Source organism: Aulonocara sp. 'chitande type north' Nkhata Bay, linkage group LG7 (genome assembly GCF_057382095.1).
Source record: "Aulonocara sp. 'chitande type north' Nkhata Bay isolate Kocher_YH1m ecotype deep benthic linkage group LG7, A_spYH_male_GT1.1, whole genome shotgun sequence".
Lineage (NCBI taxonomy): Eukaryota > Metazoa > Chordata > Actinopteri > Cichliformes > Cichlidae > Aulonocara > Aulonocara sp. 'chitande type north' Nkhata Bay.
Window position 1 is genome coordinate 60,280,543 of NC_141350.1, and position 13,024 is coordinate 60,293,566.

Sequence of the window (13,024 nt, forward strand, 5' to 3'; positions counted from 1 at the left end):
TGCATACAACACACACTACTGCTCAAAGGTTTGTGGTCAGTTTCAAACAGTTGTCTTTTAATTAATAATTTACATTTACTTTTAACATAATATTACATGAAAATTATCAGAAATGTTTTCACAGATGTTTGTTTAATGAATCATTTATGTTAAATCACCCATGATGCATTAGTAAATGTCTACACACTTATACATGGGCCCATTTTTAGTAACCATCACTGCTGTGTGGACAGATCACATGGTTATAAACAGGTGAAAATTGACATCAAACTTTTGAGCTGTAGTGTAGATTGCAATGATAGTGTATAGTTATCTATTACAGAAGAATATATAGAAGTCTGAGGACAGGGAGACACTGTAAAAAAGTTATGAGCTGTCTTGCTGCAGAGAAAGTGGAGTCTGTCATCCTTGAAAAGCTCCCAAGATAGGCAGCTGGCAGGTTGAATGATGCTCTGCCTCTGTGGTCAAGTACAGACATAGGCCTTAAGCAACCATGAGCCACTGATAAGCGTGACAGATTAGGAAACATGCATACAGTTCATTAGTTAGACTCCTATGAGCCACTAATAGGAGAAAATGAGCACGCAATAAAGTGGACTTGTTAGGGAGAGATTGCCATCACAGTTAAAACACTCCAACTCAATTTTTGATGACAGACACAGCTAAAAAAATGAGCGTTTTGTTGAAACTGATGACAAAATAATGATCAGATAGAGACAGACACATGCATACAACACACACTACTGCTCAAAAGTTTGTTGTCAGATTGAAACAGTCGTCTTTTAATTAATAATTTACATTTACTTTAACATAATATTACATGAAAATTATCAGAAATGTTTTCACAGATGTGTGTTTAATGAATCATTTATGTTAAATCACCCATGATGCATTAGGAAATGTCTACACACTTATACATGGGCCCATTTTTAGTAACCATCACTGCTGTGTGGACAGATCACATGGTTATAAACAGGTGAAAATTGACATCAAACTTTTGAGCTGTAGTGTAGATTGCAATGATAGTGTATAGTTATCTATTACAGAAGAATATATAGAAGTCTGAGGACAGGGAGACACTGTAAAAAAGTTATGAGCTGTCTTGCTGCAGAGAAAGTGGAGTCTGTCATCCTTGAAAAGCTCCCAAGATAGGCAGCTGGCAGGTTGAATGATGCTCTGCCCCTGTGGTCAAGTACAGACATAGGCCTTAAGCAACCATGAGCCACTGATAAGTGTGAGAAATTAGTGCACTTAATGCAGCGGTCCCTAATCCCCGGGCCTCGAACCGATACCGGTCCGTGAGTCGTTTGGTACCGGGCCGCGAGAGATGAGGCTCAGGTGTGAAATGTATGGTTTTCAGGGTTTTTATCGGTTTTCAGCGTTATTTTGTTATCGTTTTTATCGTTAACTCGGTGTCCCTGGGTCTTTTCAAGTGTGTTATGAATAAATCTTCTTTTTTTCGGTACCGGTACTAGTTTTATTTTGTTGTATTTATCCGCGACACCTTAAAGGCCGGTCTGTGAAAATATTGTCGGGCATAAACCGGTCCGTGGCGCAAAAAAGGTTGAGGACCGCTGACTTAATGCATGTTTCCTAATTATATACGTATGAGCCACTAATAGGAGAAGATGAGCACGCAATAAAGTGGACTTGTTAGGGAGAGATTGCCATCAGAGTTAAAACACTCCAACTCAATTTTGATGACAGAAACAGCTAAAAAAAATGAGCGTTTTGTTGACGCTGATGACAAAATCCTGGTCAGATACAGACAGACACATGCATACAACACACACTACTGCTCAAAAGTTTGTGGTCAGTTTCAAACAGTTGTCTTTTAATTAATAATTTACATTTACTTTTAACATAATATTACATGAAAATGATCATAAATGTTTTCACAGATGTGTGTTTAATGAATCATTTATGTTAAATCACCCATGATGCATTAGGAAATATCTACACACTTATACATGGGCCCATTTTTAGTAACCATCACTGCTGTGTGGACCGATCACATGGTTATAAACAGGTGAAAATTGACTTCAAACTTTTGAGCTGTAGTGTAGATTGCAATGATAGTGTATAGTTATCTATTACAGAAGAATATATAGAAGTATGAGGACAGGGAGACACTGTAAAAAAGTTATGAGCTGTCTTGCTGCAGAGAAAGTGGAGTCTGTCATCCTTGAAAAGCTCCCAAGATAGGCAGCTGGCAGGTTGAATGATGCTCTGCCTCTGTGGTCAAGTACAGACATAGGCCTTAAGCAACCATGAGCCACTGATAAGTGTGAGAAATTAGTGCACTTAATGCAGCGGTCCCCAACCCCCGGGCCTCGGAAAGGTGCCGGTCCGCGAGAGTTGAGGCTCAGGTGTGAAATGTATGGTTTTCAGGGTTTTTATCGGTTTTCAGCGTTATTTTGTTATCGTTTTTATCGTTAACTCGGTGTCCCTGGGTCTTTTCAAGTGTGTTATGAATAAATCTTCTTTTTTTCGGTACCGGTACTAGTTTTATTTTGTTGTATTTATCCGCGACACCTTAAAGGCCGGTCTGTGAAAATATTGTCGGGCATAAACCGGTCCGTGGCGCAAAAAAGGTTGAGGACCGCTGACTTAATGCATGTTTCCTAATTATATACGTATGAGCCACTAATAGGAGAAAATGAGCACGCAATAAAGTGGACTTGTTAGGGAGAGATTGCCATCAGAGTTAAAACACTCCAACTCAATTTTGATGACAGAAACAGCTAAAAAAATGAGCGTTTTGTTGACACTGATGACAAAATCCTGATCAGATACAGACAGACACATGCATACAACACACACTACTGCTCAAAAGTTTGTGGTCAGATTCAAACATTCTTGTCTTAATTTTAAAATTATATTTGCTATAACATAAAATTAGGCAAAGTTTATCAGAAATGTTTTCACAGATGTGTGTTTAATGAATCATTTATGTTAAATCACCCATGATGCATTAGGAAATGTCTACAAACTTATACATGGGCCCATTTTTAGTAACCATCACTGCTGTGTGGACAGATCACATGGTTATAAACCAGGTGAAAATTGACTTCAAACTTTTGAGCTGTAGTGTAGATTGCAATGATAGTGTATAGTTATCTATTACAGAAGAATATATAGAAGTCTGAGGACATGGAGACACTGTAAAAAAGTTATGAGCTGTCTTGCTGCAGAGAAATTGGAGTCTGTCATCCTTGAAAAGCTCCCAAGATAGGCAGCTGGCAGGTTGAATGATGCTCTGCCTCTGTGGTCAAGTACAGACATAGGCCTTAAGCAACCATGAGCCACTGATAAGAGTGACAGATTAGGAAACATGCATACAGTTCATTAGTTAGACTCCTATGAACTACTAATAGGAGAAAATGAGCACGCAATAAAGTGGACTTGTTAGGGAGAGATTGCCATCAGAGTTAAAACACTCCAACTCAATTTTGATGACAGAAACAGCTAAAAAAAATGAGCGTTTTGTTGACACTGATGACAAAATCCTGATCAGATACAGACAGACACATGCATACAACACACACTACTGCTCAAAAGTTTGTGGTCAGATTCAAACTGTCGTCTTTTAATTAATAATTTACATTTACTTTAAAATAATTTTTCATAATATTTATCAGTAATGTTTTCACAGATGTGTGTAATTTCTGTTAAATCAACCATGATGCATTAGGAAATGTCAACACACTTATACATGGGCCCATTTTTAGTAACCATCACTGCTGTGTGGACAGATCACATGGTTATAAACAGGTGAAAATTGACATCAAACTTTTGAGCTGTAGTGTAGATTGCAATGATAGTGTATAGTTATCTATTACAGAAGAATATATAGAAGTCTGAGGACAGGGAGACACTGTAAAAAAGTTATGAGCTGTCTTGCTGCAGAGAAAGTGGAGTTTGTCATCCTTGAAAAGCTCCCAAGATAGGCAGCTGGCAGGTTGAATGATGCTCTGCCTCTGTGGTCAAGTACAGACATAGGCCTTAAGCAACCATGAGCCACTGATAAGTGTGAGAAATTAGTGCACTTAATGCAGCGGTCCCCAACCCCCGGGCCTCGGACCGGTACCGGTCCGTGAGTCGTTTGGTACCGGGCCGCGAGAGTTGAGGCTCAGGTGTGAAATGTATGGTTTTCAGGGTTTTTATCGGTTTTCAGCGTTATTTTGTTATCGTTTTTATCGTTAACTCGGTGTCCCTGGGTCTTTTCAAGTGTGTTATGAATAAATCTTCTTTTTTTCGGTACCGGTACTACTTTTATTTTGTTGTATTTATCCGCGACACCTTAAAGGGCGGTATGTGAAAATATTTTCGGGCATAAACCGGTCCGTTGCGCAAAAAAGGTTGAGGACTGCTGACTTAATGCATGTTTCCTAATTATGTACGTATGAGCCACTAATAGGAGAAAATGAGCACGCAATAAAGTGGACTTGTTAGGGAGAGATTGCCATCAGAGTTAAAACACTCCAACTCAATTTTGATGACAGAAACAGCTAAAAAAAATGAGCGTTTTGTTGACACTGATGACAAAATCCTGATCAGATACAGACAGACACATGCATACAACACACACTACTGCTCAAAAGTTTGTGGTCAGTTTCAAACAGTTGTCTTTTAATTAATAATTTACATTTACTTTAACATAATATTACATGAAAATTATCAGAAATGTTTTCACAGATGTGTGTTTAATGAATCATTTATGTTAAATCACCCATGATGCATTAGGAAATGTCTACACACTTATACATGGGCCCATTTTTAGTAACCATCACTGCTGTGTGGACCGATCACATGGTTATAAACTGGTGAAAATTAACTTCAAACTTTTGAGCTGTAGTGTAGATTGACTGCAATGATAGTGTATAGTTATCTATTACAGAAGAACATATAGAAGTATGAGGACAGGGAGACACTGTAAAAAAGTTATGAGCTGTCTTGCTGCAGAGAAAGTGGAGTCTGTCATCCTTGAAAAGCTCCCAAGATAGGCAGCTGGCAGGTTGAATGATGCTCTGCCTCTGTGGTCAAGTACAGACATAGGCCTTAAGCAACCATGAGCCACTGATAAGTGTGAGAAATTAGTGCACTTAATGCAGCGGTCCCTAATCCCCGGGCCTCGAACCGATACCGGTCCGTGAGTCGTTTGGTACCGGGCCGCGAGAGTTGAGGCTCAGGTGTGAAATGTATGGTTTTCAGGGTTTTTATCGGTTTTCAGCGTTATTTTGTTATCGTTTTTATCGTTAACTCGGTGTCCCTGGGTCTTTTCAAGTGTGTTATGAATAAATCTTCTTTTTTTCGGTACCGGTACTAGTTTTATTTTGTTGTATTTATCCGCGACACCTTAAAGGCCGGTCTGTGAAAATATTGTCGGGCATAAACCGGTCCGTTGCGCAAAAAAGGTTGAGGACTACTGACTTAATGCATGTTTCCTAATTATATACGTATGAGCCACTAATAGGAGAAAATGAGCACGCAATAAAGTGGACTTGTTAGGGAGAGATTGCCATCAGAGTTAAAACACTCCAACTCAATTTTGATGACAGAAACAGCTAAAAAAATGAGCGTTTTGTTGACAGTGATGACAAAATTCTGGTCAGATACAGACAGACACATGCATACAACACACACTACTGCTCAAAAGTTTGTGGTCAGTTTCAAACAGTTGTCTTTTAATTAATAATTTACATTTACTTTTAACATAATATTACATGAAAATTATCAGAAATGTTTTCACAGATGTGTGTTTAATGAATCATTTATGTTAAATCACCCATGATGCATTAGGAAATGTCTACACACTTATACATGGGCCCATTTTTAGTAACCATCACTGCTGTGTGGACAGATCACATGGTTATAAACAGGTGAAAATTGACTTCAAACTTTTGAGCTGTAGTGTAGATTGCAATGATAGCGTATAGTTATCTATTACAGAAGAATATATAGAAGTCTGTGGACAGGGAGACACTGTAAAAAAGTTATGAGCTGTCTTGCTGCAGAGAAAGTGGAGTCTGTCATCCTTGAAAAGCTCCCAAGATAGGCAGCTGGCAGGTTGAATGATGCTCTGCCTCTGTGGTCAAGTACAGACATAGGCCTTAAGCAACCATGAGCCACTGATAAGTGTGAGAAATTAGTGCACTTAATGCAGCGGTCCCCAACCCCCGGGCCTCGGACCGATACCGGTCCGTGAGTCGTTTGGTACCGGGCCGCGAGAGATGAGGCTCAGGTGTGAAATGTATGGTTTTCAGGGCTTTTATCGGTTTTCAGCGTTATTTTGTTATCGTTTTTATCGTTAACTCGGTGTCCCTGGGTCTTTTCAAGTGTGTTATGAATAAATCTTCTTTTTTTCGGTACCGGTACTAGTTTTATTTTGTTGTATTTATCCGCGACACCTTAAAGGCCGGTATGTGAAAATATTGTCGGGCATAAACCGGTCCGTGGCGCAAAAAAGGTTGAGGACCGCTGACTTAATGCATGTTTCCTAATTATATACGTATGAGCCACTAATAGGAGAAAATGAGCACGCAATAAAGTGGACTTGTTAGGGAGAGATTGCCATCAGAGTTAAAACACTCCAACTCAATTTTGATGACAGAAAAAGCTAAAAAAAATGAGCGTTTTGTTGACACTGATGACAAAATCCTGATCAGATACAGACAGACACATGCATACAACACACACTACTGCTCAAAAGTTTGTGGTCAGTTTCAAACAGTTGTCTTTTAATTAATAATTTACATTTACTTTTAACATAATATTACATGAAAATTATCAGAAATGTTTTCACAGATGTGTGTTTAATGAATCATTAATGTTAAATCACCCATGATGCATTAGGAAATGTCTACACACTTATACATGGGCCCATTTTTAGTAACCATCACTGCTGTGTGGACAGATCACATGGTTATAAACCAGGTGAAAATTGACTTCAAACTTTTGAGCTGTAGTGTAGATTGCAATGATAGTGTATAGTTATCTATTACAGAAGAATATATAGAAGTCTGTGGACAGGGAGACACTGTAAAAAAGTTATGAGCTGTCTTGCTGCAGAGAAAGTGGAGTCTGTCATCCTTGAAAAGCTCCCAAGATAGGCAGCTGGCAGGTTGAATGATGCTCTGCCTCTGTGGTCAAGTACAGACATAGGCCTTAAGCAACCATGAGCCACTGATAAGTGTGAGAAATTAGTGCACTTAATGCAGCGGTCCCCAACCCCCGGGTCTCGGACCGGTACCGGTCCGTGAGTCGTTTGGTACCGGGCCGCGAGAGTTGAGGCTCAGGTGTGAAATGTATGGTTTTCAGGGTTTTTATCGGTATTCAGCGTTATTTTGTTATCATTTTTATCGTTAACTCGGTGTCCCTGGGTCTTTTCAAGTGTGTTATGAATAAATCTTCTTTTTTTCGGTACCGGTACTAGTTTTATTTTGTTGTATTTATCCGCGACACCTTAAAGGCCGGTCTGTGAAAATATTGTCGGGCATAAACCGGTCCGTGGCGCAAAAAAGGTTGAGGACCGCTGACTTAATGCATGTTTCCTAATTATATACGTATGAGCCAGTAATAGGAGAAAATGAGCACGCAATAAAGTGGACTTGTTAGGGAGAGATTGCCATCAGAGTTAAAACACTCCAACTCAATTTTGATGACAGAAACAGCTAAAAAAAAATGAGCGTTTTGTTGACACTGATGACAAAATCCTGATCAGATACAGACAGACACATGCATACAACACACACTACTGCTCAAAAGTTTGTGGTCAGTTTCAAACAGTTGTCTTTTAATTAATAATTTACATTTACTTTTAACATAATATTACATGAAAATTATCAGAAATGTTTTCACAGATGTGTGTTTAATGAATCATTTATGTTAAATCACCCATGATGCATTAGGAAATGTCTACACACTTATACATGGGCCCATTTTTAGTAACCATCACTGCTGTGTGGACAGATCACATGGTTATAAACAGGTGAAAATTGACTTCAAACTTTTGAGCTGTAGTGTAGATTGCAATGATAGTGTATAGTTATCTATTACAGAAGAATATATAGAAGTCTGAGGACAGGGAGACACTGTAAAAAAGTTATGAGCTGTCTTGCTGCAGAGAAAGTGGAGTCTGTCATCCTTGAAAAGCTCCCAAGATAGGCAGCTGGCAGGTTGAATGATGCTCTGCCTCTGTGGTCAAGTACAGACATAGGCCTTAAGCAACCATGAGCCACTGATAAGTGTGAGAAATTAGTGCACTTAATGCAGCGGTCCCCAACCCCCGGGCCTCGGAAAGGTGCCGGTCCATGAGTCGTTTGGTACCGGGCCGCGAGAGTTGAGGCTCAGGTGTGAAATGTATGGTTTTCAGGGTTTTTATCGGTTTTCAGCGTTATTTTGTTATCGTTTTTATCGTTAACTCGGTGTCCCTGGGTCTTTTCAAGTGTGTTATGAATAAATCTTCTTTTTTTCGGTACCGGTACTAGTTTTATTTTGTTGTATTTATCCGCGACACCTTAAAGGCCGGTCTGTGAAAATATTGTCGGGCATAAACCGGTCCGTGGCGCAAAAAAGGTTGAGGACCGCTGACTTAATGCATGTTTCCTAATTATGTACGTATGAGCCACTAATAGGAGAAAATGAGCACGCAATAAAGTGGACTTGTTAGGGAGAGATTGCCATCAGAGTTAAAACACTCCAACTCAATTTTGATGACAGAAACAGCTAAAAGAAATGAGCGTTTTGTTGACACTGATGACAAAATCCTGATCAGATACAGACAGACACATGCATACAACACACACTACTGCTCAAAAGTTTGTGGTCAGATTCAAACATTCTTGTCTTAATTTTAAAATTATATTTGCTATAACATAAAATTAGGCAAAGTTTATCAGAAATGTTTTCACAGATGTGTGTTTAATGAATCATTTATGTTAAATCACCCATGATGCATTAGGAAATGTCTACACACTTATACATGGGCCCATTTTTAGTAACCATCACTGCTGTGTGGACAGATCACATGGTTATAAACCAGGTGAAAATTGACTTCAAACTTTTGAGCTGTAGTGTAGATTGCAATGATAGTGTATAGTTATCTATTACAGAAGAATATATAGAAGTCTGAGGACATGGAGACACTGTAAAAAAGTTATGAGCTGTCTTGCTGCAGAGAAATTGGAGTCTGTCATCCTTGAAAAGCTCCCAAGATAGGCAGCTGGCAGGTTGAATGATGCTCTGCCTCTGTGGTCAAGTACAGACATAGGCCTTAAGCAACCATGAGCCACTGATAAGAGTGACAGATTAGGAAACATGCATACAGTTCATTAGTTAGACTCCTATGAACTACTAATAGGAGAAAATGAGCACGCAATAAAGTGGACTTGTTAGGGAGAGATTGCCATCAGAGTTAAAACACTCCAACTCAATTTTGATGACAGAAACAGCTAAAAAAAATGAGCGTTTTGTTGACACTGATGACAAAATCCTGATCAGATACAGACAGACACATGCATACAACACACACTACTGCTCAAAGGTTTGTGGTCAGATTCAAACTGTCGTCTTTTTAATTAATAATTTACATTTACTTTTAACATAATATTACATGAAAATGATCAGAAATGTTTTCACAGATGTGTGTTTAATGAATCATTTATGTTAAATCACCCATGATGCATTAGGAAATGTCTACACACTTATACATGGGCCCATTTTTAGAAACAATCACTGCTGTGTGGACCGATCACATGGTTATAAACAGGTGAAAATTGACTTCAAACTTTTGAGCTGTAGTGTAGATTGCAATGATAGTGTATAGTTATCTATTACAGAAGAATATATAGAAGTCTGAGGACAGGGAGACACTGTAAAAAAGTTATGAGCTGTCTTGCTGCAGAGAAAGTGGAGTCTGTCATCCTTGAAAAGCTCCCAAGATAGGCAGCTGGCAGGTTGAATGATGCTCTGCCTCTGTGGTCAAGTACAGACATAGGCCTTAAGCAACCATGAGCCACTGATAAGTGTGAGAAATTGGTGCACTTAATGCAGCGGTCCCCAACCCCCGGGCCTCGGACCGGTACCGGTCCGTGAGTCGTTTGGTACCGGGCCGCGAGAGTTGAGGCTCAGGTGTGAAATGTATGGTTTTCAGGGTTTTTATCGGTTTTCAGCGGTATTTTGTTATCGTTTTTATCGTTAACTCGGTGTCCCTGGGTCTTTTCAAGTGTGTTATGAATAAATCTTCTTTTTTTCGGTAACGGTACTAGTTTTATTTTGTTGTATTTATCCGCGACACCTTAAAGGCCGGTCTGTGAAAATATTGTCGGGCATAAACCGGTCCGTGGCGCAAAAAAGGTTGAGGACCACTGACTTAATGCATGTTTCCTAATTATATACGTATGAACCACTAATAGGAGAAAATGAGCACGCAATAAAGTGGACTTGTTAGGGAGAGATTGCCATCAGAGTTAAAACACTCCAACTCAATTTTGATGACAGAAACAGCTAAAAAATGAGCGTTTTGTTGAAACTGATGACAAAATCCTGATCAGATACAGACAGACACATGCATACAACACACACTACTGCTCAAAAGTTTGTGGTCAGATTCAAACATTCTTGTCTTAATTTTAAAATTATATTTGCTATAACATAAAATTAGGCAAAGTTTATCAGAAATGTTTTCACAGATGTGTGTTTAATGAATCATTTATGTTAAATCACCCATGATGCATTAGGAAATGTCTACACACTTATACATGGGCCCATTTTTAGAAACAATCACTGCTGTGTGGACCGATCACATGGTTATAAACCAGGTGAAAATTGACTTCAAACTTTTGAGCTGTAGTGTAGGTTGCAATGATAGTGTATAGTTATCTATTACAGAAGAATATATAGAAGTCTGAGGACAGGGAGACACTGTAAAAAAGTTATAAGCTGTCTTGCTGCAGAGAAAGTGGAGTCTGTCATCCTTGAAAAGCTCCCAAGATAGGCAGCTGGCAGGTTGAATGATGCTCTGCCCCTGTGGTCAAGTACAGACATAGGCCTTAAGCAACCATGAGCCACTGATAAGTGTGAGAAATTAGTGCACTTAATGCAGCGGTCCCCAACCCCCGGGCCTCGGACCGGTGCCGGTCCGTGAGTCGTTTGGTACCGGGCCGCGAGAGTTGAGGCTCAGGTGTGAAATGTATGGTTTTCAGGGTTTTTATCGGTATTCAGAGTTATTTTGTTATCGTTTTTATCGTTAACTCGGTGTCCCTGGGTCTTTTCAAGTGTGTTATGAATAAATCTTCTTTTTTTCGGTACCGGTACTAGTTTTATTTTGTTGTATTTATCCGCGACACCTTAAAGGCCGGTCCGTGAAAATATTGTCGGGCATAAACCGGTCCGTGGCGCAAAAAAGGTTGAGGACCACTGACTTAATGCATGTTTCCTAATTATATACGTATGAGCCACTAATAGGAGAAAATGAGCACGCAATAAAGTGGACTTGTTAGGGAGAGATTGCCACCAGAGTTAAAACACTCCAACTCAATTTTGATGACAGAAACAGCTAAAAAATGAGCGTTTTGTTGAAACTGATGACAAAATCCTGATCAGATACAGACAGACACATGCATACAACACACACTACTGCTCAAAAGTTTGTGGTCAGATTCAAACATTCTTGTCTTAATTTTAAAATTATATTTGCTATAACATAAAATTAGGCAAAGTTTATCAGAAATGTTTTCACAGATGTGTGTTTAATGAATCATTTATGTTAAATCACCCATGATGCATTAGGAAATGTCTACACACTTATACATGGGCCCATTTTTAGTAACCATCACTGCTGTGTGGACAGATCACATGGTTATAAACCAGGTGAAAATTGACTTCAAACCTTTGAGCTGTAGTATAGCTTGATTGCAATGATAGTGTATAGTTATCTATTACAGAAGAACATATAGAAGTCTGAGGACAGGGAGACACTGTAAAAAAGTTATGAGCTGTCTTGCTGCAGAGAAAGTGGAGTCTGTCATCCTTGAAAAGCTCCCAAGATAGGCAGCTGGCAGGTTGAATGATGCTCTGCCTCTGTGGTCAAGTACAGACATAGGCCTTAAGCAACCATGAGCCACTGATAAGTGTGACAGATTAGGAAACATGCATACAGTTCATTAGTTAGACTCCTATGAACCACTAATAGGAGAAAATGAGCACGCAATAAAGTGGACTTGTTAGGGAGAGATTGCCATCAGAGTTAAAACACTCCAACTCAATTTTGATGATAGACACAGCTAAAAAAAATGAGCGTTTTGTTGACACTGATGACAAAATCCTGATCAGATACAGACAGACACATGCATACAACACACACTACTGCTCAAAGGTTTGTGGTCAGATTCAAACTGTCGTCTTTTTAATTAATAATTTACATTTACTTTTAACATAATATTACATGAAAATGATCAGAAATGTTTTCACAGATGTGTGTTTAATGAATCATTTATGTTAAATCACCCATGATGCATTAGGAAATGTCTACACACTTATACATGGGCCCATTTTTAGTAACCATCACTGCTGTGTGGACAGATCACATGGTTATAAACCAGGTGAAAATTGACTTCAAACGTTTGAGCTGTAGTGTAGATTGCAATGATAGTGTATCGTTATCTATTACAGAAGAATATATAGAAGTCTGAGGACAGGGAGACACTGTAAAAAAGTTATGAGCTGTCTTGCTGCAGAGAAAGTGGAGTCTGTCATCCTTGAAAAGCTCCCAAGATAGGCAGCTGGCAGGTTGAATGATGCTCTGCCTCTGTGGTCAAGTACAGACATAGGCCTTAAGCAACCATGAGCCACTGATAAGTGTGAGAAATTAGTGCACTTAATGCAGCGGTCCCCAACCCCCGGGCCTCGGAAAGGTGCCGGTCCGCGAGAGTTGAGGCTCAGGTGTGAAATCTATGGTTTTCAGGGTTTTTATCGGTTTTCAGCGTTATTTTGTTATCGTTTTTATCGTTAACTCGGTGTCCCT